Source organism: Apis laboriosa, unplaced genomic scaffold, assembly GCF_014066325.1.
Source record: "Apis laboriosa isolate Shangri-la unplaced genomic scaffold, ASM1406632v1 scaffold1_cov151, whole genome shotgun sequence".
Lineage (NCBI taxonomy): Eukaryota > Metazoa > Arthropoda > Insecta > Hymenoptera > Apidae > Apis > Apis laboriosa.
Genome location: NW_025222279.1, coordinates 625891 through 652774, shown reverse-complemented (window position 1 = coordinate 652774; position 26884 = coordinate 625891). Strand labels below are relative to the sequence as shown.

The following is a 26884-nucleotide window of genomic DNA, read 5'->3' as shown; positions in this document are numbered from 1 at the left end:
AAAGAAAAAAAAGAAAGAAAGAATTCGTAATACAACAATCTTCTTCGAATAAAATAAAAATATTCGAATAAGAATATTTTACAGAAAATTGACACTCTACTTTGCCAAAGTCTATCACATATCGATCGCAATAAATACAATAGCATATAAGAATAAACAATTCCAAGAAACGTTCGATCCATTAAGACATAACCCATCGCTTCCCTTCACCTCTAGGCACAACACACGTCCATCAAGTTCGTGAAAATGGAAGATTTTCACGTTGACAGTCGCGGAAATAGGGCGGGTTCTGGCATATCGACATCAACAGGTCCTTTCTGGGTGTGGCCAATCGAAACGCAAGGCCGAAGGCCAAAGTCGTAGGTGGAATTAACCGTCGGATGGCCGATAAAGGCAACCGTGTTCGCACTTTGATGCGGCGTTGACTGACTTTACGCCACGTTTCATCCCCAACACCCGTTTTCAGAGAAGTTGCCACGTATAAAGGTGTTCGTCCATTAGTTTCGTCACAACGCTCGAAATTCGAAATTCCACGAGGAGTCAACAAGATGTCTCGTCACGGAAACGTGCAACCTGTTTCTCGTCTTGAAGAGAGAGCCATTATATATATATATCCCCTCGCTTTCTCAGAATCGATTAACTATTAAAGGAATATAATATAGGCATCGAATTAAATAAAATTAAGTAATACGTACAATGATAGAATTTTCAAGAAATGATATATATTTTTCTTTGTTCATAATATATTCAGATCTTTAATTTATAACTTTGTTTAATATCCTTGACTTATCGAGAGAATTCACGAGAAAATTATAGTGTCATTAATCGATTACTTTTCCCTCCTACGTTCGTATTAATTTCATTACAACGTTTCATTTTCATTGGAGGAGAAAGTCACGAATGAAAATACAGCACCAGTCAATTATTTTTTTTTTTGTTTTCCTCCTGCGTTTATTAGTTTCGTTACAACCTTTGAGGGTTGGAGAAGAATAATCACGAACGAAAACGAGAAAAAAAACGCACTACCACTACTAGATTCTTTTTCCTATATTATTAGTTTTACTAGAACGAAATTCTACGTGGAGTTGTGGTTAAGAGGGTAGTTTCATACGATCTATCCCCAAAATGAACCCTGAAACTAAGCTATCCTGTTTATTCTCCTTGCGTATGTTCTTATCCTCCACAATATATCCATTTATTTTTTATTCATTTTCACTTTTGCAAAAGTAACATCGATGATAAACAGATAAGAAACAGATAAGACGAATAGCATCAACAGACGATTATGTTTTTTCTGATTGTATTAATCTCTTCGCGCATCGATTAATCGGGAATCCAATTAATTAATTGTGAAATAAAAACGAAAGAAACAAAAAAAAAAGGTGAGTGGAATGGTGACACGCACGAGAGAGTTTGATATTTGCTTTGTTCGAAACAAAGCATTTAGAAATGGCGGCATTTTCCAGCCACCCTCTTCCACGCGGCTACCCTTTGTAATTCGCGTCACGCCGAGAAGGTTCAATCTGTGGCGAGCACACGATCTGTCACCGCCACAAAGACGCCAAATATTGGGCAAATAGAGAGACATATACATATTATCGATAACCAATCGATGACTGCGCTACCCCTATATTTGCCCTCAAAAACAGAGCGATATTTGTTTCATCCTGTTTTCTCACCTTTATTTGTGCGCTGACCGCACTTTTTGCAGGGTGATTTATCTTACAAATTCTAATTTAACTCTCCCTGATTGTTGAAAAATTCATCCCTTTTCCCGTATCTTTGTTTCGATTGCGCATCTTTCGCGAAGTTTTTTTTGTTTTATTCACATTCCAGTTTTTTAAATTCCATTTAATTTTTCTTCTATTTCAAACGTTTTCTTTTTAGGTTGTAGATGATTAATGCGTTAACTAGATTTTATGGATTTTTTGGAGGAGAAAAGGATTTTAACGAATTTTAATTTCTTATCGAAGTCAAAAATTGATGCTGAGATTTTTTACATCTGCAATTCAAATATTCTTTAAATTTTTTTAAATTTCTCCTCGATAATTTTTTAATTATATTGAAGTTAAGTTTATAAAAAATTAGTCACAAAGATTCTATAAGATACAATTTTTAATACGTTCATCAATTAATTTAACGATGTCTTTCATCTGATCATTCAAGATTTATCAATAATTTTCTCATACGTGAACGTGAAGAAATTTTTTCAAGCAACATTTAAAACGTGTCACGAATTGTCAGGAATTTATTCGGGGGTTGCAAAGTCGAATGACCGTTTGCGAGAGTGGAAATGCTTGAAGTTCAGAGAAACCATCTATCGTGGAACTTTCTCTCGCTTTCGTATATAGGAACATTATTGCGTTTGTGTGGCGTGGTAACGACACGTTGAGAGGAAGTTGAACTGTTGGAAGAGTGCATGTTACACGATCTAAACGACGCGGAGGGTAAAAAGTAAACTGGAATTGAAATCAGATTGACACAGGGAGTTAACAAATCGATAAGACAAAAAAAAAATGGAATAACGAAAACATTCGATAAGAATTATTTTTTAAAATTTATGTCAGAAAAATGTAATTACCCTGTGGGGATAACATTGTCTAAATGCTAATCGTGTAAACGTGCCACAGTTGCATTAATATTAAGCAAGCAAAGATGGATCACGCCGAAACGATAACGTTGAACAACGATCGTTGATTTTCATCCATTTCCCAATGAATAATGGAGCAACAAACATTCGACGCCATGTTGGCGTACATTAAATTATTACATTTATTACGCGATAACGTATTAATGCGAAACATGGTGGCTCTATTTTTAACTAACATCTGTTCGAGAGAGAAAATCGTGATGGCCATCGCCTGCTTATCATTAGTCACTAGAAATATTTGTTATTATCGATTGTCTATTTGCGCTTTGAATTTATCTATGACGTTTATCGTGAATGATTCACTTGTAAACGGTTGTAGATTTTAGAACAGATGCGGGTAAATTCCAAATTATCGCAACGAAACGACAATGAATTTATTGCAATTTCTAAAAAGTTATTAAGATGAGAAAAGAAAGATGATTCGTGTATTCGCTGATTTTTATAAAATCATCTCAACAATTGTTTATTGAACTGACAAAAATTTTGATTTATTCCACTTTGGAGTTAGACAAGTATTGGATCAAAAAATTTCTTTCCATAAATTTAACTTTTGTTTAAATCGCTTTTTGAATATCCTTCCCCATTTTATAATTATTCAAGTAGAAAAAATTCGTATAATTTTAAAAACGTTTTATCAAATATATCAGTTTAAAAGTTTTTTCAAAAATCACTTCTTTTTACCACTCGATTCCATCGTGAATCAGTTCTCAATTTATATTTCGTTCGATTTTCTCGATTCAAAGATCGGTTTAATCGATCGATTTTCTACGAAAGAAAGAACATCAAAGTTTCACGAGTCGATTGTGAAACGATGTTGACAGCGTGTATCATCGATCATTATCACGTTCGAGTATTCAGGTCGGCCATTTCGCAGCTGTTTTTTTCGAAATTTTACGAAACGCATCCGCTTTTAACTGGACCATGACAAAAGCGTAATCGTTTAACGAGGCCTTCGTGTAATTGACAAGCATTAAACGCTGTAACGAGCGTGGAAACTCGATAAGATATTATATCGAAAATTTCATCGTGGCTCTAATCGCCTTACCCGGTTCTATTCGATTTTCCTGCTTTTGTCGTATCGTTAATCCCCCATTCGATACGTGTTCATCAGAGTTAGGGGTAAGTTTAATTGGGTTCATCGTGTCATTTTTGAAACATGTATTAGCGCCTGGCAATTAGCGCGACCGCTATTCGGCTCCATGGTGGGTTACGTTATGAGAGGAATGAAAAGAACGTAACAAGAGCTTTTCTATAGATTTTCGATAATCGCGAGAGATGAATTTATGTATTTTTATTAAATATAAGAATAAATAGTGGGAAAGAAGGATGGCGATGGACGAAGGAGAAGCTATTGAAAATATTTTGCTGTTATTTTTTTGAAATTCTTTGATATTGACAATTGTAATATGAAAAGTATTACTTTTGTTAAGTAGATAAATAAATGTAGAGATATATTATAAAAAAGAAGAAAAAAAGGCTGATGGAAAAGAGAGAAAGTATTGAAAATGTATAAATAAAAATTGTACGATTATCTTTTTATATAAGAAGAAGTATTAAGTTTTCGAAATTAAAAGAGTATTAAATTATTATTATGCTATGCAATAATGATATTTTAATTTTCTCCGAAATTATTGTTGCATATTACATTTGTTGAAAATGAAGAATGAAAATAATAATTTTCAAGTGGTTTGCATTTCGAGCAATCCTATCAAATTCAAATATTCCAACGTTATTCCATATTACGTTGATCTTACGATTTACGTTTTAAAACGAATTATAAAACGATCATATACAATCGTTAATTTTACTCGAACAAAGGATAACAAACGAATAAATTAATATATTCACACCGATACAATCAATACGTAATTAAGAAGAACAAAAGAATTCCACCACAATTCGTCCAATCTTCTTCCCATCATTTGCACAAATTAAACGAATCGAACGTTAAATAATAATCATAAAATCGAAAAAGCAAACAAATTTATTAATACATTCGACCACGGAACAAAAGAACAAAAACTTAACAAAGAACAAAGAAATTCCACCACAATTCGTCCAATTTTTCTCATCGTCGTTCAAACAATTTAAACACGATTGAACAAATATCATAAAATAACAATCCTTTTCCATATCCTTCCCTCCATTTAACATCGAGATGCCGAATAAACAAATAAATATTATTAATATAACCATTAACGATATTTCTAAATATTTCGCTCGAAATAATAGTCAGGTGACAAGGAAAAATGAGAATTCGCGTGACAGCAATTTTATCAAACATCCTATCCCCAACTCTTTCTCTCTTTCTCTCTCTCTGTCACGTATCCAATTCGTCGAATTTCCCCTGGTGTTGTCCCCTATAAAACACCGGCGTGTTTCATTCGTTACCACGAAACGAAGCGAGGAATGATGGATTAAAAATCGTATCAGTCTCGTTTTACGTTGACAGAATATAAAGCCATCGCGTTGGATTCCATGAAATCACGAATCTCGATGGGTCAACGATGGGATACAATGTTATACCTCGACGCGAATAGAGACGTCTTATTGGAGTTATTAAATTCTCGATTCAATATTACAAACGAGTTCGAAGATTCGTTGAAAGTTGGCTAAACTGATTCGTTGAAATCGAGAAGTTTTTAACGATCCATATTTTCCCTCGACAGATCCCCCAACTTATCCCTTATTTTTCGTCTCCAGTTCCGGATTTTCTCATTAGAGTTTGGAGAAATATTTTATATTCCGAATATGCAAGAAGTGGAAATTATGCGAGGACAATTGACTTCGTTATGGAGAGTATTCCAAATAAATGAAGATGAAATAATATTTTGATTAATTCTAAACAATTTTTTTAATAACTTGTTTTATCAGTTATCAATATTAATAATTAAATAATAAATTGTCGATCGTTAAGAATCTCTTAATCTATCCTCGTAATTGTCACGATTCAGAATATTTCGATATATTTCCAATATTCAATTCTTCGCGATGATCGAGATCCTAACATTATTACAATCTATAACAATTTTTTTAAATCTAACTTAAAATATATTTCACAACCTGTCTACTGTGCTTTCGAGTGTATAAATTTTTTTTGTTTCACGGATTTAAACAGCATAAAATTCGCCGATTATCCGGCGGAAAATCAGCAACGAGCATTATCTCGTATACATCGCGAAGAAATGTTGGCCGACCGCCATTAATCGTCCACGCATTTGCATATCGGATGGAGCGATCGAGGCAAAGAACTCGATCGTGTCGAAAGAACGTTGATCGGTCGGAAAATACATCCGTCACGGTTTCGACGCTTGATTTTCCGGGATTACGTAATCTTCGTAATTGTCGTAGACTTTTTCAACAGAGAGAGAAAAAAAAAAGGAGAGAATTTTTCACGAATGGACGAGATACGAGGAGGCACGACGAAGAAGAAATGGATCAGTGATAAATCGAATCAAGAATCTCGTGAATTTATTGGTATGTTGCGATAGGAATGATTTATGACTAACGAGTTTTTCATTAACAATAAGATTGATTCGCTTGGGTAATTATTTCGTCTTGGTTGGATATTTCATAGCGAGTGGTGCTTTGTGTTAATTGGTTCCATTGTAATGGAATTGAGATGGTCAGAGAAATAAAATGTAGGAAAGGAAACGTAGAATTCGCGGTTCTTTGATCATTTGATTCTTTGCCTCTAATTAAAAGTAGTTTAGTCTTTCTTACTTTCTTGGTGAACCAGTATTTCCAAGTTAATTCTTTTTCACCGTCAATAAAAGTAATAATTCATAGGAAACAGAGCTGCATACAATAAAATAATATTAAATAATAATAATATAAATATAATTATTTAATATTGTTTTGTGCGTTGATAAATAAATTGTCATATAGCGACATATAATTAATTTTAAAATAACTATTTCTTAAAATATACAAAGATGTTTATTAGCAACTGTAGATCAAAGATAGAAGAATGTAGAAGAATTTTTAAGGTTGGCAGCTAATTTCGCTTCTACCATTCGTTTTTCCACTGCCTGGTAGAAATATCATAAAGACTCGCGCTTTGAAGATAGCAATTTCCATCTTTATGAAACTCCATCGCTCTTCTAAGAACAGAGTACCTGTCAAGTTTCTCGAACTTGATAAAAAGAGATCTCATTTATAAAGTTTAACAAGAAAAGAAGGTCAAAAAGAATCGAGTTTTTGTTATTGTATTTGCTGCTAATGGAGAGACAGCGCGCAAAGAATAATGGATTATCGAGATTTCAAGAAAGTTACAGACGACAATGTCTGTGATGAAAAAAAAAAAGGGAGACTTTTTTTTACGTAACACGTGATTTGACGTCGCGTCGTGCAGAGATAAAGCGATCAATTTAACGTATTACGTTATTAAGGGAAGATTCTCTCGGTTTTTTATTTTTTCTATTTTTCGCTCCTTCTATCTTTTCATTATTCTCTTGCATACAGATTAGTTCCAGATAATCGCAAAGAAAATTTCATTGAAAAAATTTATTCGTGGCATTGACTATTTTCTAGTATTTTTATTCTTAGATTTTTTTTAAAAATGTAATTATGATTAATAAAGGAATAAGTAAATTTATTATGTTCACTCTGTCTATCTTTCCTTTGCAAGATGACAAGAAATGAATATCAAATACGATAAATGCAATTTTATCAAACACATCAATCTCTAACGAATTAAATGAAAAAAATAATCGTAAAGAGAGGCAAAGAAACACGTGATGAAACTTATCAACTGATCCACGTGTATCAAACTCGATATAAGTTTCTCCGTTTCTGTAGAACTGGGTTTATTGCCAATTATTCGAAGAGCCGGATCGGCGAGACGAAAGTCGGCTTGTTTCAAGAATCAGCCCGTGTCATTTTTATAGTATCGCCATAAAAATGCCGCGGAGTCGTAAGTATAATTCGTAAATAATAATATTACGATCATAAATAATAAATAATAATATCTCCATGCGATGTGAAATTACGTGTTGTTATTAAAATAACATCCCTTCATTGACCTGGAAAATGTATGGACCTGAAATTTGAAAATTGAATTACATATACGATACGAGAATCAAGTACACAAGTTAAAATACTAAATTCATTCGTGATTGCTATATGAAATTGCTTAAAAGCCAAAACAGATTAATCATTTCTAATAATTTCGAATAATTTCACAGTTAAAACGCATAATTAAGTCAAGAATTAAACATTGAAGTTAATCAGTTTGATTTCTTTATGGTTTAAATTGAACCTCTTCAATTGCATATATAATTGAACACAGAAATTAAATTATACCATATAAATTATTGAAAAACCAAACAAATCAACTTTCTAATTTAATAGTAATAATTTATAACTAACTTAATTACATCAGAATTCAAATGATTGGCTTCAAAGGAATCGATCAGCTTCTATGTGTTTCATATCTGACATTGGTCAAAAAATTATCTCCTTTTCGAACACAAAACACAAATGTTCTATTTCCAATGTTACAAAATCCACGCCGATTTTCGTTTCATCTCCATTTTCGCGATCGCGATTTAATTTGCGAGAACGTTGGCTATCGTGGATAAAAGATGGATAATTAAGGACGATCCTTAGAAGGGATCTTAATCGGATTCAGAGATATGCATTTCAAATCGTTCGAGTCGACCGAAAGATGCCCGAATCCGAGATTTCGGTAAATCCAATTCCGAGAATCTTTTTACAATCGTAGGGCAGCCTAAGAGAGTTCAATTCATCTCTCAGGAACCCCGACGTTTTAAACGTCGAACGTTTTATGGATCTTGCTCGTTTTTCAGAGGCCAACATCAACTTTCCACTCTCTTCTCGAAAGATCTCGGTGACCCGGAAATCGGAACGAATTTCCAAAATAAAAGAAATATCCAGAATAAGCGTACACCCTCTTCATCTTCGATTCACCTCTCTTTCTCTCTTCGAAACTCCGAGTTTCGAAAGTTTCGCTCGAACAATCTTTTATTTCGTTTTCCGTATCTTCACTTTCAAATATAATAACTTTCGAGTATACTGTATATAACGAAAAGAGAGATAAACACACGGGTTATGTTTATATCTGTCGAAATAATTACAAGGTAATATTGTTATTCCTTGGAATATTTATCATGTCCCGAAACGAGTGTCCGCGATGGATAAATAGAACTCTAGTGTTTTGCCACAGTTCTTAAGGAGCCGCTTTCGAGAGCGTGTCGAACAACACCGCGGTTATATTTCGTTCCTAAAATATTTCTATCGTTGGCGAAAAAATAACGACACGGCAGATCGATGGACGGACTTCTCGAATTTATTAGGAATCGAACGCTGACTTATTGGGAATTTTATTGGTTCAATAAGTTGGTTTGCGAGAAGGATGAGGTTAGTAAATAATTTTATTTTGCGAATTGGTTTTGGTTTTCGATGATGCATTATAAGATATGCATGAATGCACGAGATCGGTAATTTTTTTATACGTTTTTGTATATTATTACGTTATTCGTGCAGATTTTTGTAAATTTAAATTTTTCATAAATGAAATGAAATGAAAATCCGTAATCTAGCGATGAAATATGTCTGCTAACATCATTAATCATAATTCATTTAATTGAAAGGTAAAGCATGAATTTTTCAATAAATAAAACTCTAATGTATAATATTATAATAGTTGGTATGATGTATAATATTAGTACTACAGAAATTAACTGGTGTGTAAAACATTCGAATTTTGGTATAAAGATAATACTCGTGTTACAAATTAAAACGTTTGAAAAAAATCCTTGATGATTACGCGATCGTTAGAATTTACTGAAATTGAAAATAATTATTTATAAATAAAATTTGTTCGTGTTTAATAATTTTCGTGTTTTGTGAAATTTTTTTCTGTCAATTTAATCACAATCTGTGATTAAAAATTTTTGTGTACGAGATTTTGACTTGCATTTTGAGAAATTCGGATATAATTAAATTTACGCGACAAAAGAGAGCTACCTTTTTTAATTAATTTCGATATGAACTTACTGAGAATAAATGGAACGTTATTCTTGTACTTGTTAAATAGTAGCTTTTTTAATACGATTATGTTACGATTATGTTAAAATTGCATTGACATAATAAAATATAATCGAAGACGAATTTATATCAGAATTTAGCATTGTTGTTCTGAACTATCGTTCAAGAATTAAGTCAAAAAGAATAAATTAAAATTATAAAATAGAATAAGAAATATTCTTAATTTTTATTTATTTAATTTTTATATATCAGTTCCAACCAAATACTGATTATTACAATTATTCGCATTAAAATATCTAAAACAATCGCAATGCGTTAATAATGGAATCATACGCATTTATTTCCAGCGAGGAATTGACCTCGGTATATATCCATTTATTATATTTCTCATCGATCGCAATATGCGCGATTTCCGATTACGTTTATTCGTTAAATCGTTAAATCAGAATTTTTATTCGGATTTCCCCGATGTATCATTATATCTCCAGTGTACCGTATTTATCATATTCATTAACGAGAAACCAGATGAATTTCGAAATTTCAACGAAAATTCAATCCGATGGAGGTTAATTTTTATATTACAGACAAATCTCTCTCAATATTATATTCATTGCACGTGGAACATATTTAAACGAAATATTATTTTCTCTCTTCGGAAACTATGCAATAGCATCGATTGCACGTATTTCTATAGAAATTTTCCTGAAACTTCGATCTCTATTGATTTGATTTTTAAGGAAGAATATCAGAGATATTCATCTTCTTCTTATGAATAGCTATTACATTTTTATTTTCTCTTAAAACATGTATAATTTTCGATAAGTCAAAATACTTGACGATCGATCGAGGATTTTTAAATTTATACTTTTCAAAGAATAATACTAGAGATATTCATTTTCTTTCTATGCATAGATTTTACAAATGGATATCGTATTATTTTTTTCGAAATAAATTCTACGATCATTAAAATCGATTTGATCAATGCAGATATTATATATCCATTTTTATTCATGCGAGTAACAATCAATTAATAACGAAACGATGTTTTTCATATTGTTTCCCTTATGAGACGCTCGTGTAATCAATCTTGAAAACGAGAAACAATCACGAAGGATGGATAAATGTTCAAACATACATATATAGGAAGTAATAGAAAGGATTTATGCCATACATATATGTATGTCGAAATGAGATTACACGGAAATATTCGACGAGATACAGATATTGAATTAAACATTTTTGTTATTGTCCGGAGATATGTTGGATCGAGGTCATCTTGAAAATGAAAAACTCATTGGCTGTTTTTGCTTTGTTATAAATATATAGTTAACGCTTTCACGGTAGTTGATTTAATATATCGTGCATCAGAATACGAATACGAAACTGTGGGAAAAGTTGTGTCATTAATATTTAATTGAACTCTTTGGTCCTTGAATTTTAAACGTTTCCTTCGAATTCGTTTCATTCGATTTTCTATTATATCTCTGATATTCTTGCATTCCTTTTTCCCTCCAGTATTATTATTAAACAGAAAATTTGTTCTGAATAAAATCAAATATTCCATTTCTTTTCTAACTTTTGAAATTTCTTATTAACACATTATCTTCTTTGTTATAATATTTTCAGATATATTATTTACTATTAATAAAGAAAATATTTTATATATGGAATAATTTTATGATATTGATGATGAAAACTTAAATTGAAACTCTTCAAACTTTGCTTATTCTAATTTTAATTGTTTAATTCTGTTTAAATTATCTATACCATCCGAATTACCTCTTCATTATTGATTTAATGAAGCATTTATTTAAATAGCCATTGTATGTATTTCGTCAGAATGCAAAGAAAATCTGAATTGATCCATTTGAATAGTTGCAATGCATTGTTGCGAAACGATTATGGAGGCAGTGTTCCATATTCATAAGATCTTATTGATACATGTGAATGAATGCAAAATCCTCCTCACTAAATTTATCATTCGTTATCATCATGGCACCGTTCTTTCTTTTTTTCGCTTCCAAATCTCTTTTTTCCTTCTCTTAATGGCAACTGATCCAACATCTTATTAATGCGATACAGAGCAAAATCGTAGAAAGCATTGTTTGTTACGACGAAACATTTTCTATTGTTGGTTGTTTGATAATCTAATTCTGTTGAATAGATAAGATTAATCTTGCTATAAAAAAAAGAATTAAAAAAAATAGAGCGAAAAGAAAACAATCTTTTTTGACTTATTAATAATCAGTAATTTAAGATCACTGAAATGATCTAAGATAATGAAATCAGCTTCAAGTGAAAGATATTCTAAATTAGATTAAATCTTTATTATATACTTCATAATTCTTAGAAAAAAAAATAACATGCTCTCTCTATATTCCAATAAAAAAATTAAATGAAAAAAAATAATCAATGATGAAGTTTTTATCAAAAGTAAGAAAAATACACTTCGTGAATATCCTTCCACGATCAATGACTCTTTTTTTCTGTCTCAAAGGAGAAACCTACGAGGAATTTACTTCTGTCAAACGCAGCCTTCGGAAGAAATTTCTTCCTTTTACAATCCTTTGTGAACAAGTTAAAATATCGTAAATCTTGTTTATACTCGAATAAATTACTTTTGTTAAAATAACATCAACAAAGATATGCATGAAAAACCATTTTAAGGCTGGACGTTTTGTCAGAAATCATGAATTTTCTAAAGAAAAGTTTTGTACACATGAAGTTATATCTATTTAAAAGTGCAATATATGATAAAATTGAAAGTTTTCAATTCCAGGACTTTCAAATGAAAGCATTGTCGTTTCAATTAAATTTAAAATGTTCCCTATGGTCTGGTCTTATCAGAAAATGCATTACTGCATGTAGGTGACCACGTATGAGATACATTTTCGAGAAGGAGGACAGATAAGCAAGAAAGACAGAAAAAGATGAAGCAAATCAAATTACCCTTGAGATATATACATTTTTGACGTTTTACTTCGCGCTTGCTTTGGAGGATGTACGCTTATTTTATCTTCATGAGTGTGGTTTATAAAAAATTCAACCTCGTATAGTGACGAATAAATATTTAGGATCTCGAGTTTCCTAATATTTCCCTATCTGAGTCATTGATTATTCGGACAACTTTTATTTAAAATTTAAAATTAATTTTAAAAAAAAATATTTTATATTTATTTTATAAATAATTTTCTTTACGATATTACGATATCTTTTATGACAGAATAAATTGTAATAGAATATGGAATCAAAATGAAAAAAATAAAACAGATGAAACTTAATGCATACATTGAATTCAATATCAAAGGAACTCATTATATCTACTTCTCACTTCAATACAAATTTAAACTGGTCCCTAATTTAAAAAATAAAAGTCGATTAATTTTTTTTTATTTAATGAATATATTAACATCCGTCTAACGATTTATCAATTATTTTAATTCGATTTATTTAATTCGATTATCCTCCAAATAATTAATCCAAATAAAAAGAAGAAAGAATCAAATTATTTATTTTTGGTATTATTCGAGCATAACATAAATAAATTGTTCGATACATCGCTTATTTCTTATTCAATGATCGAACTATACCTCGAATACTTGCTCAATATCTTCTCGTTCACCTTAATGTACACTTCATTTATGCCTCACCGACGATAATACTGTCGGATGTGATCCTTAATGAGGTCGAAGATCGGCTCGATCGCGACAAAGTGACAGTAGAAGGCCTACCATGGAAATTCACCTATTTCCTCCTCGAATTCTCGTCGATCGCTTGCTTCGATCGTGCTTCGATACGAAATTTTCACGAATGAATAGTCCTTTTCCATTCCATCGAGAATTCCCTTAGAATGCTTGTTGTTGTGCCAACTAACGTGATGATACGAGGAAATTCTATTTTAGAGAAGAGAGAAAAAATAGAATGAAAAATGCGAGGTAATAATAATAGAATTAATATTTATCATACTGACCTGTTGAATTCTGTGGATTTTTCTTTCTTTCCAGTAATCTATATCCAATAAATAAAATTAAATTAAAATTAAATATTATTATATTTTATATATTACTAAATTGAAAATGAAATTGTTATATAAAATAACTTACAAAAAACATATCAGATCACAGAACACAATAACTCTGTCCTTCTTCGACATTAATTATTCGAAATTTATTTCTGAATATCAACGACGAGGAATATGGAGTAATTAAATCTGTTGGAAAATATACATATCATTTATAGAATCGATATAATATCCCCCATAGATATCCCACGAATCGTTCTTTGATCTTTCGACGAAACTTGGAGATCTCGTCTTTTTATCGTCAAACAAGCGACTTTTTAAAGCGGATATCCCGAGTTTCACAATACCAGTTCCGCTGAAAATAATCAGAATTCGATCATTATAGCAATCAACATCCTTTTTTTCTCGAGATTATCGAGTTCTCGTTTCTTCTCGAGAAACGATTCGAAGTTCTAAAGATTGAGGTCTCTTCTTCATTTCTCTTTCCGTTCGCTTGCTGAGAAATTTCTATCCGAAAGTCTGCTTCGAATACAAGATAAAAGATACGAAAAGTTTAGATCGCTTCGTGAATTTCTCTAAAGTGTAAATGTTGAAAGTTTCGTCCATTTTCGTAGTTCCGTTCTCAACTTCCGTTGAGAATTTCCGTTGAGATATATTAACTTTCGTTTTTTCAACGAAGTTTCTTTTCTTCAGTTTTAATGAAACATCCGTATCCACTTGTGAATTCTATAAGATTAATGATAATCAAATTAATATTTTGATTATGCTATTGCAAATGATCCGTTTTATAAAACACGTTAGAAAATTGTTTTTAAAAAGTTTTCATTTTTATTTCGAAATTGTCAAGCTTCGAGGGCCATCGATATATAAGGAAAATGAAGATATTGTTTTTTTCCGTGCATGTCGTTTATTCAATTTTTTCATGGCGATCGAATTATTTTTTTTTTTCACATAGAGACATAGAAAATATAGTAAAAAAATCAATGAATCAATAATTTCGCGGTTCAGTTGTGAGAACTGAACTTAGAACGATGTAGATAATCGCGTTATAATCGAAAATTTCATTCGTCGCTGCGAACTTTGTTATCCTTTTAATCGCATTAATGCTGCTTTATTAATCACAAGCTTGATATGGAACTTTTGAAAGCGTTTTATTGGTATATCGTGATGAACTAGATCGATGAAAGTTATTAAATTTGAATAATATATTTTTATAATGGAAATTAGACATCTGACGATCAACCAAAATTTAATATTGTTAAAAATTACTGTTCTCCTTATATATTTTTTTAACATTATTTTGAAAATGGAAAAGGAAGGAAAAATTATATTTATTAGAAATTAATTTCAATGGCACAACAAAGCATAAAAACATTTCGAGTTTATATGATTCATGATATAATTTTACTTTTTCTTTATTAAAGATCAAATAAAATCAATTAAAAATTTAAGTAATAATAATATGATTTGAAGATTTAAAGATCTTAGAATTCAATATTAGATAATGTTGGATAGAATAAAGAATAAAAGCTTGGAGTTTAGAATTCATTAGATTTTGCAAGCACAAACTTCTCAACGATCTTAAGATTTAAATGTGTAATTGTTGGAAGTGAAAGATAAGAAGGAAAAGTTTAAGTTCGAAGACTGAGAATATTCTTGGTTACCGATAGCTTTGCTTTAAAAATTTAAGAAAAAGAAGAGAAAAAAAATATTGTATAAATTCAAATTTAAAATTCATTAAATATTGAAAAACTTTATATTTTTAATGCTTCTGAATTAATAATGTTTCTTGAAAGCTACAATTGTTAAAATCAAAAAAAAAAAGAAAAAATAAATCTTTTAAATCCAAATATAGATCCAAGAATTTTTAAATATTAAAAACTTTATTTCTGAAGCAAAAAAAAAAAAAAAATCTAGAATCCATAATATAAAAGGTTTTTTAAAATTTAAAGTTATATTTGTTAAAAACAAGGAATATAAATATCCTATAAGTTTAAATATAATATAATATTTTTCGAAAGCTCTATATTTGATATTTTTAGAATTTAAAACTATGATCGAAATAAAGAGACGAAAATATTACAAATAATTTAAGAACGAATAATAAAAATACAAAATTTATTATGGTATAGAATTATATATGGAAAAAATAAAATTAGAATTTATATATGATAGAAAATAAAAGAAAAATAATCATGAATGTTATTTAAAATTCAAATATTAAAAAGATTTAGTCTAAAATTTAAATGCAGAATTCAATAATTCGAAAATAATTAATAGAATTGCAAAAATAATATTAATATAGTAAAATCTCGTTTAAAATATTCAAAGTAGAATATCAAGCCATTAAATGAGAATCGAATGCATTAATTTTATAAGATTTACGGGTATCAAATCACGAGACAGTTCATTTGTTATTATTAATTAATTAACACCGAGAGCATGATTTAGCAAAAGTTAAACTCAAAAATATTATTAATCAATTCGTTCGAATTGTCACGTATCGTGATTAAATTATAAATCATTGAAAAAGATTGATTAATAAAAATTTGTTTTGATTAATAAAAATTGTTTCTATATTTTTTATCTGAAATGCTATTAAATCTTTTCATTAATTTTGCTATTCGAATAAAAATTTGTAATAGAATCATTTTTTTGAAAAACCATTAGTATAAATTTAATACTTTTGAATTTTATAGTATTGATGATTATAGTTACCCATAATAGTTAATAATAGGTTTACGTTCAATCATTGTCAATCAATATAGAATATAAAGGATTCAAACAACCACGAAGCTGCAGATAGACGATTTAGTCGGAGAGATGCTTTGACGGGAAATCATGGTATTAACGTCAATCCTAGTCTGCAATGTTCCACATTGTTTGAGATATCAAAGTAGTCGAGTCATGCCTGTTGATTAATCATTTCATTACATCGCAATTTTGTCAAACTCAATTAGTTGCAAAGTTAATAAAAAGACACGCTATTGTATAATCAATCAAAAATACGCATAAAATTTTGATAATATGCAAGAACTGTAATGTAACTATAAAAAGATTTTTCAGAATGTAAATTTCATTGATTTAAGAAAAGAGAAATATTAAATGATGAAATGAAATTCCTCGAATCAAATAACTGAATTATAGTTGTGGTAGATAATATTATAGCCATTGATTAGAATTGTTCGTAAACAACTTGAGAATAGTTAAAGTTGTTCGCTCGAAACTGAACGTAAGAAAATGAAATTCATACACTGGCTACAACTTGGTTATCATTTTAGTAGTAATTCATATTCGAAAATTTAGCACAACTATAACACTCTATTATATAATAGAGAAGATTTCATTAAAAGTTAAATTTTATAATTTGAAAAATACGAAATGTATACGAAAAATGTTAAATTTTAATAATGGTAAATTTTTCCATACTCTAAAAAATTTAAGTAAAATTTCCAACGAATATTTTTCTAAAATTTGATAAGTAATTCTTTTCATAATTTAAAAACTTTTCAATATTAGAACAATTTAAATAATACTTGAACAATTTAACATAACAAAAAACTTTCACGAAAAGAAAGTTACTATGAAAAATTCAATTTATACTATTGAACTCAATCTCATCAAAAAGTTAGAAGAAAAAGCAATAAAGGAAATTTTCAAATCTTTATCATTAGTTTGCATTAAAATTGCATATAAATTATTGCATATAAATTAATTTCTAAAGGATAAAATGAAATTACCTTTGCTAAATTCGTAGATGAAAAGGGTTTTCAAGGATGATGCGCAATGTATGGTTTATTTATCAGGTCCACATGTAATCTGAGTAACGCAATACGTTGTGCAAAGGGTCGTCTGTAGACTCTCGTCGGAAAATTTATCGAGAAACGAGCTTGTTACACAGCAACACGTGCAACGCCTCTGCAAAGCAGCAGAATTGTTGCAACACAATGCAAAACTTGACAATGATTTTGATGATTCATTCATGGCACGAGTCAAAGAGAAGATAGCAGTAAAGATTCTCTTTGAAATAAATTTGCACTTTCAAATTCGTTAACAAATTAATTTAAAAACGAAATTAAAAACAGGCATAGACTGATCATTTTTGACGAATCGTATGACGTCATCAGAGAATAATACAAATTTAGCGGGACACTTAAACTTTATTCAAATTTCATGATGCACATATACTTCTTGTATTATTATTTATATTGAAATATGGGATTTATCTTGATTTTGTTTCATATGTCACTGCACAACTAAATTTTGAAATTATTATTGTAGCGATAAAGTGAATAAAACTGTCATGATTGTAGGAACTTATGATGAGTGAAATATACATAGAAAACGAACGAATATATGAATCGAGAAATATGATAGGTTAAATTTAGTTTAATTTTGTTTGTAATGCGACTAATCAAATTTCGAAATTATTATTATACAAAAGAAATGTAACTGTTCGTGATTATGGGAACGTATGATGAGTGAGATATATATGGAAAACGAACGAATATATGAATCGAGAAATATGATATATAGACTAGATTTAGTTTAATTTTATTTATAATGTGATCAATCAAATTTTGAAATTATTATTATTACAAAAAAAAAAATTATTACAAAAGAAATAAAATTATTCATAATTTTAGGAACGTATGATGAGTGAGATATACATAAAAGAACGAACGAGTACATGAATCGAGAAATATGATAGGCTTAGCTTAATTTTGTTTCATGTATAATCAAATTTTGACCAATCAAATTTCGAAATTATTATTATACAAAAGAAATATAACCGTTCGTGATTATAGGAACGTATGATGAGTGAGATATACATGGAAGAACAAGCGAGTATATGGTTTGAGAAATATGATATATAGACTAGATTTAGTTTAATTTTATTTATAATGTGATCAATCAAATTTTGAAATTATTATTATACAAAAGAAATAAAAGTATTCATAATTTTAGGAACGTATGATGAGTGAGATATACATAAAAGAATGAACAAGTACATGAATCGAGAAATATGATAAGCTTAGCTTAATTTTGTTTCATGTATAATCAAATTTCGACCAATCAAATTTCGAAATTATTATTATACAAAAGAAATGTAACCATTCGTGATTATAGGAACGTATGATGAGTGAGATATACATGGAAGAACAAGCGAGTATATGGATTGAGAAATATGATAGGCTAGATTTAGTTTAATTTTATTTATAATGTGATCAATCAAATTTTGAAATTAATATTATATAAAAGAAATAAAACTATTCACAATTCTAGGAACATATGATGAGTGAGATATATATAAAAGAACGAACGAGTACATGAATCGAGAAATATAATAGGCTTAGCTTAATTTTGTTTCATGTATAATGTGACCAATCAAATTTTGAAGTTATTATTATACAAAAGAAATATAACCGTTCGTGATTAGGAACGTATGATGAGTGAGATATACATAGAAAAACAAACGAATATATGAATTGAGAAATATGATAGGCTAAATTTAGTATAATTTTGTTTGTAATGCAATCAATCAAATTTCGAAATTATTATTATACAAAAGAAATGTAACTGTTCGTGATTGTAGGAACATATGATGAGTGAGATATACATGGAAAACGAACGAATATATGAATCGAGAAATATGATAGGTTGAATTCAGTTTAATTTTGTTTGTAAAGTAACCAATCAAATTTTGAAATTATTATTATACAAAAGAAATGTAACCGTTTATGATTATAAAAACGATGAAGAAAATATAGATAGAAGGATATCATGGAAGACAATCAAAAAGTGCGAGTGAGATTAGAAATATTATATATATAAATATTGTAGGATGTAATTGTAATATTAAAGTAAGATTAATGTTAAAATACGACAAATAAACGTAGATTGAGGCAAATATAGTTTATTTAACGTTTCATCAATTTAAAATTGATAAAAATTTTATTGGATAACTTTTAATCTTTGAACCGACAATGCATGAGAATAAAGTGTTAAAAATTATTCTAAAATTTATTTAAAATTATTTTAAATTTTATTTCTTTTTATTTTTAATTATTTTGTGAAATTTTAAAAAGTTTAAACAAAAATCAACGTGAATAATCTATGAATAAATATTTTATGTTTTAAATTTGATTATTAAAATCAAAAGTGGAATAATATTAAAAATTCTGCATATTGTAAAATATGCATATTAAAGACTTAAAATATTAAAATACTTAAAATAATTGGGAATATTTTTCCTTTCTTAAAATATCAGTTTAGTGTAAAAGGTGATATTTTCACTGCATAAATTATTTTTAACGGTCATGGAAATTCATTAAATCCAGATTATCCAGGTAGGTACATTGAGAAATGATTAATACGTTTCATCGAATTAAAAGTTAAAGTTAAGAAATGAAAATTTTCTCTTAAAGAATAATTTTAATATTAATTCTAATATTAATATTATATTGATAAGATTTATTTCTATCAGCAATGGTCTGTTTCCATTCCATGGTAACTGAGTATGATTAGCACGATTTTGTCCGCGTTTTCGCTTTTTCTTTCAATTTAATTAATACATCGAATGAGTTTCTTGCTTAATTACAACGCTAAAGCAATGCATTTTATCTTAGCTGACGGACATTAAAAGGCTCGAAAGCGTGTTTTCAATCTGCTCCCGTCAACTTCCATTTCTCGTCTTGTTTAACTTGCAGATTACCTGGCACTCTGTTATCTTGTAGAAACTTTTATCTGTTATAACTTTTATCGATGTATATTCCTATTTATAAGTATTTGGATATTAATTGATTTCGCAAAATTATTAAAAAAAGCTACTAATCTAACAAAATTTTATATTTATACAAGATAATTTAGAACTTTTGGATGAATATTGATAAAAATTAGTTTTAAGAAAATAAAATCATTTTAATTTATTTTGATTTAGATGAAAAAATTTAAGATAAATTGGATAAATAAAAAAGTTAAATTTGATTTTTTTAAATTTATTTCACAAATTAATAAATTAATTTAAATATTGGCTGAGAAATATAATGATATAAGTGAATTATTTAATAAAATTTATATTTTAAAAAAGTATAATTTTTTTCGTATCTTTTTATTTAATTTCAGTATTGGATTGATTTTAATTTGGTTTTAATTAATATATTAAAATAACTTTTATTAAATAACTTCAAATAATGTGAAATTATAATATAATTCTATTTTCTTTCGATCAGATTATATCACTTAAATAAATTTTCAATTCTCCATTTATAAATCATAGTTAGAGAAAAATATTAACAATTCTCTGAATCAGAGAATAAAATTATGAATAAAATATATATATGAGGAAATAATTTATTTTTGGAATTTTAATTACAAAATTTAATATATGATTTTTATTTAAATAAAAAATGCTCTTAATATAATAACTTTAATAACCTTAATAATATTTAAAAAATTTTTTAATATCAATATTCATAAAAGAAAGTATAGATTTATAAAAAAAAAAAATAAACAAATAATATAAAATTGGCATAACGAAAGCTCATATCGTTCGAAAATAGCAGGAAAATTTATATTATAAAAACAAATAATTCCGCACAAAGACATTTATATAAATCCTTTTATATTTTGATAATTTATTTAATCGTGTTATTTATTCTCGAATATATAGGGCACATTTATGATGGAACTCTACTCTCTCCCTATATGTATCTGCGTGTGTTCATGCGATGCGTGGCGTGTGCGTGTATTCGTGCGATGCGAGGCGTATGTGTATGTTCGTGCAGTGCGTGCACGTGTGTGTGACGTGTGTGCGTGTGTGCGTGTGTATGCATGTATGTATGCGTCTTTTTCGAGTGGTTAAATAATAATAGCCATTTCTCATGAAATTCGAGCAAAAATAATGTCATAATTTGCAAACAGCCACCAGTCAGAAACGTTTACGCACAAATTATTCATCCATGAATTGTTTGATCAGCATTCGTCGATCGATCGAAGCGTAGAAAATAAACTCTTCGCGGGTAGATTGAATTGGAAAGTTTCAGGTACATTTCGTTGAAATATTATATTACGATCATCGTATAATATATTTTAGAAAAGATTATTCGTTATACAAAAAAATTATATTTAAAATATTTTTAATAAAAAATCTGATCCATCTTCTGTTAGATGTTTTTTAATAATAATGTATTTGTGATTCAAGATTTTGTAGAATGCATATCAATGATAAAAGAGCAAAAAAGAGATTTTAAAGGATCTAAAACATTTTCTATTGTAACAGTCTATTGAAAACGAATTTATTATTTTGGAAAAATCTGGTGAAACGATTTAAAGAACTTGAGGAATTATCAGACATATTTATAATTTAGAAATTTTCTTAAAAAAAATTTCTTGAAATATATTTCCTTAATTTTACGATTTTCAATCAAATTTGATTAATAAGAGAAGCTTAACATCTGTGATCATTAATCGAAATTTTTTGTTTTATTATTTCTTATTCATCTTCATTTTTATTTAAAGAAACTTTGTCTGTATTGCAGCTATCTTGGATTATAGACAGAAAATTTTACTCGAGAATAGATTTTTAAATAAAACTACGTATGACGAGAAATAAGATAATAGATAACGACATGGTACTTTTAAAAGTTGTTCTCTCATTCAACTTTTTTTCATGAGTGAAAAAGAACTTTTTTTCATGAGTGAATCTCGTCTCTCGAGTAACTCTCAATCAAGTTTTAACTTCTATACACATGCATTCTCAATTTTTATTTTTGCATATGCATATTCTTTTTTTTTTTTCATTTTTCTCATTTGAGATTGTTATTCCTAAGAGATTTGCACCAGATGATGAAAAATTAAAAATTCTCTCTATATTCAAACATTCTCACTACATTGAAAATCTTTATTTTTCGAATCATCAATATGCTAATTTGCACTAGTCCTTATTGCTCATTATCTAATCTTCAACAAATATATAATATTATTATACAATATAATATTATATACAATATATATTATATAAACAATTAATTATAGACAATATAGACAAATAAATTAATCCTAATATCGATATTCAATATTAATTTCTTCTATAATAAAATATTCGAAATAAAAATTTTGAATATTTCTCATTTAAATTGTAATAATTCAAATCCTTTCATCGCACAATGTCAAAAATCATCGGTTTTCAAACATTTCTCGCGTGAAAATAATCCACAACAAGTATGTATCAAATCACATCGACGATTTCAATTTCACAAATACAAACAATATTAAAACGTGTCATCATAGAACGTGTAAAACATCATAGAACTTCTTTATAATCCTTCTTTGTCCATTCGAAACTTCATAAATCGAGGCTTCGATTACAAAAAATCGCACAAACTGCATCGAAACGTGCCATGGTTCATAGTTGGATGCTGTTAGGTTATCAATCCGGAGACAAAACTGATTCGAGTTGAATCCACTCGACCAATCACGAGAATCATTTGGCTGCCAATTTTTCGTCGACAAATCTCCATCCACGGCGATGATCGTTCTCCTTTTTCGTTTTATTCCCGGTATTTTCGCTCGCCGGCCAATCCGGATCCCCGTTTCGTTTAGAATTATCGTTATCCGCCTCGAGAGCAGACGTTTTTCAACGTACACACGAGTTTATCTTTCTGTCCGCGTATTTCCAATTTCAATGTTTAAACAAAAACGGTATTCGCGTCTCGTTGTCCAGATAGACGCCCCTTGTTATTTCAGACGCATTCCAGGGGAGGACAAATATCGGCGATTTGTCGTTCGATACGTTTCAACCTGTTTTATTTCTACACTCCGTTTTGTGCGACGCGTAGAATTAATTGTAAGAGAACGCGATAAAATATTCATAGAATAGACGATACAGCGAGGAATATATAGTACAGGAAATTCAATCGATAAGAGATTAAATTTAATTAAAATTTAAAGTAATTATAATCATTATAGTTATCAATTCAGTGAAGTTTTAATAAAATTTAATTGAACGTGCACTGATTCGCATTTTTATTAAACTTTGAATTGACAATCTGGTGTGTAGATTTGTTGAATGATCGATTTATTGATTCGTACAATTGAATATATTGATCTTTGTTTCATTCATTTGATAATAAGAATATCTATTTGTCTAATTTTACTAATTTGATTAAAAGTATTTAAATAAATAATTTTAAAATTTTTAAATAAGAATAGAAATTTAAATTCAAACTTGTTATTCCATATTTTCAATTTATTCCTATTCGAGAAACTGTTTTATTTTTTTGCTTTTGGCGCGATATTTTATATAAAACTCTCAAATTATTGTGAAGCCAGATTTTTCATCCATTGTGTATTTGAAATTTTATTATTCGAAACTTTCACAAATATATATTGTGTAGTTTCAAACGATCAATGTTTCATTCATTCAAGCAACAAAATTGCTTTATATTATATCAAGAAACAATAGGAGAAACATAAGTTTCTTCATCAAAAGATCGCACATCTTCGTTAAAGATGCGATTCATCGTGTTGGAAACAGAATTTCTTCTGCAAGAAGAATTTAGCGTTTGTTTCGATGCGTGTTTCGTTATTGTCACAACGTTGAAATACATCAATGATTCATGAAAATTTCACCAATTTGTGTTTGCTCGACGTAACAATACGAAGTTAGAACGAGAATGTTGGTTGCACGTCTTTAAACATCGCCCTTTGAGACAAGCCCTTTTTCTTCTATTCAAAAGAACCTGACTTCTCGAGAGAATAGTTCAAAGTAAAGAGTACGTTTGTGCCTTTGCGAAAGGAAAGATTTTTGAAAAATTTCTTTCATTTCTCTTACACGACATAACTCGATAAGTATATATCAAGTTTTCTACACGAAGGAAGTGACAAGTATAATATAATATTTCGTTTACGAAAAAACGTGTAACGATTGAACGAGCTATAAAATGAAAAAAACGAACGACAATTTTTTTTTAATTTTATTAATTCGAGATTTTAACTATTCCAAAAATAGCAACCGATTAAAATTTCAGACTTAGTCATATTGATTTACACTTTCCCCTAACCTATTATTTATTTTACTTAAATACAAAACCAATAATTTCGAAAAAAAAAACCTCTTTTAAATTAAATATATTATTTTTGTCTACATTATACAACGAATACCAATCTAAATTCCATTCGTTTTTCAATATACACTTTCACCATAAATTTCACACACTACAATTTTCGATTAAAACCAAGGAACAAGAATGCCTTGACGGATTTCCCTCATTAATTAACATTCTTCGTCTTCGCGATGTCGATGCACGCATTCTTCCTTCCATTCCCTCGTAAATCCTTCCGCCACGTTTTCTATCATCCCTCCCCCCACCATTGAAAGCGAGAATCGCGTTTCCAGAAAAGTTGTTCCACCCCGACACGAAAATTTGGCAAATCGTCCCTCGATCGAGATTCGCCGTTCCCTTCAATTTGTCGCGCATAAATTCGTGAAAGTGGAGATTCGCGCGAGCCAGCCTGCGCCGACGAGAAATTTTTCGGGATCGATCGATCGGCCGCTTCCGATATACCCTCGAGTGACGCATCGACGAGATTCGATCGTCGAGGAGATTTCGGATGCAAGACCGAACGATAAAACCGCGCATCAATCTCGATAGACTTTGAAAAGGATAGACGTTTATGGGAAAGCAGCAGGGGAAGATCGATATACGTATGTATGTATGTTTGTTTGTATGTATCGCTTTATCAGTGTGGATGATGGAGTATATATTATATATTTGTTTAAAAATTCGTAAAGATTAGGTAAGAATTAATTCAATGTTAGTAGCACGTGTGTTGATAATTTTAAGAAACGAGAAATGCAATTTGAAATTTATGATTTATTAATGTCAATTAATAAGAAAACGTGTACAAATAATATAGAAAATATTATTAAAACACACTCGTAAAGTAGAGGAAATCATGCCATTGAATCTCTTTTTTGTTCTATTTCGATATCTTAATTCGTTCGATATATAGATTTGTATAAAGATTCAAAGTGTGCATAATATGCATTTAACACAGTTTCGTTGGAATTATAAATAAGTCAATGACTCAGTGACCTATATTTTTTCCTCAAAAATACTATTTGTTTTTTCAGGAATCGCGAATTTGTCCAGAATTTGGGATAGGTCAGTGAGACAAGGTGCGAGCGAGAGTAAGCAACAAGGGTAGAGATAGTGAATAGATTAAAAATTACCATTTTCTCTACACGATGATATCTCAAGAACCAGAAGTCGTATCGAGATAAATAAAAAAACATCTTAAAGGGTAAGATTCTGCGTTTCTAATGATCGTTCGTACGTTGATTAAAAGTCATTATCTTCGAAGTTATAGCGGTTCAAAGATTTCCTAATTTTAATCGAGTTTTGAAACAAATTACGCAACTGTTCGTGTTCAAATCATGTAAAAGTGAAAAAAAAAGATGATCAAAAGAAGGTATATATAATACCTTAGATCTATAAAATAATAGAACTGTTCCTATGTCTGCACGTACGTTTATCTGACATTTATCTTTCGAATGCAGCCAATCGAATCTTCCAAACTTCTTCCAAACAGAGTTTCTCCAAAAACAGATTCCTCGACACGAGGGTATAATCCTAAGTACAAAATCGAGAAAGTTTCGAGCAAAGTTTCGGACGTTGAATTTATATCCAACCGTATACATCGCAAAGATATTATATTAAAAAAAAAAAAAAAAAAAATAAAAGAAAAATGAACAACTTCTATCTTAAAGAAGATATATCTTAAAGAAATCTTGCATTTTTCTCGTTCAACGTTTTTCTCTAGTCCTCCGTACATCAAATCAACCTCGACGTATTCCTTTAAGAAAGTACGCTCTCGACGTTTTTATAGACACGAAGAAATATTTAGGTCGTAAAGATACCGAAACTCGAAATCGCTTCTTTTCTTCGGGCTTGAAAAACTTAGATCCAAGTTTTGAAAATTACCCTTGGGCATCGAGCGCGCATTTACGAGCGTGCTCGTAAAAAAAACAGTTATTGTCTCGTGACTGCAATATTCACGAATGCATTATCCTTTGACGAATTTCAGTCGAATCCGATGAAATTTTCCAATCGATACCGATTATTTTGAAACTTTTATCCTTTGTAGAACCATCATCTTGATTTGTTTTTATCGCGAATCTGGTGCAACGTGAAAAATTA

General features: G+C 29.4%; 1 protein-coding gene and 1 long non-coding RNA gene across 3 annotated transcripts in view; one reads left to right on the top strand and one right to left on the bottom strand.

Annotated features, from left to right (window-relative positions):
* Window positions 1-26884, top strand: part of LOC122712373 (somatostatin receptor type 2-like) — a 66504-nt gene that overhangs the window by 26289 nt on the left and 13331 nt on the right. Inside the window, exon 2 of one of the 2 annotated variants that reach the window (XM_043931956.1) lies at window positions 25819-25988. The exons of the other annotated variant lie outside the window; for it this stretch is intronic. The gene's annotated coding sequence lies outside the window, so the exon portion shown is untranslated. The remainder of the gene's footprint in view (window positions 1-25818; window positions 25989-26884) is intronic. 2 annotated transcript variants of the gene reach the window in all.
* Window positions 13261-14040, bottom strand: LOC122712374. The gene is made up of 3 exons (XR_006346328.1): window positions 13765-14040; window positions 13632-13669; window positions 13261-13554 (listed from the first exon to the last, which is right to left on the bottom strand). It is a non-coding gene; the product is annotated as an uncharacterized LOC122712374 (long non-coding RNA).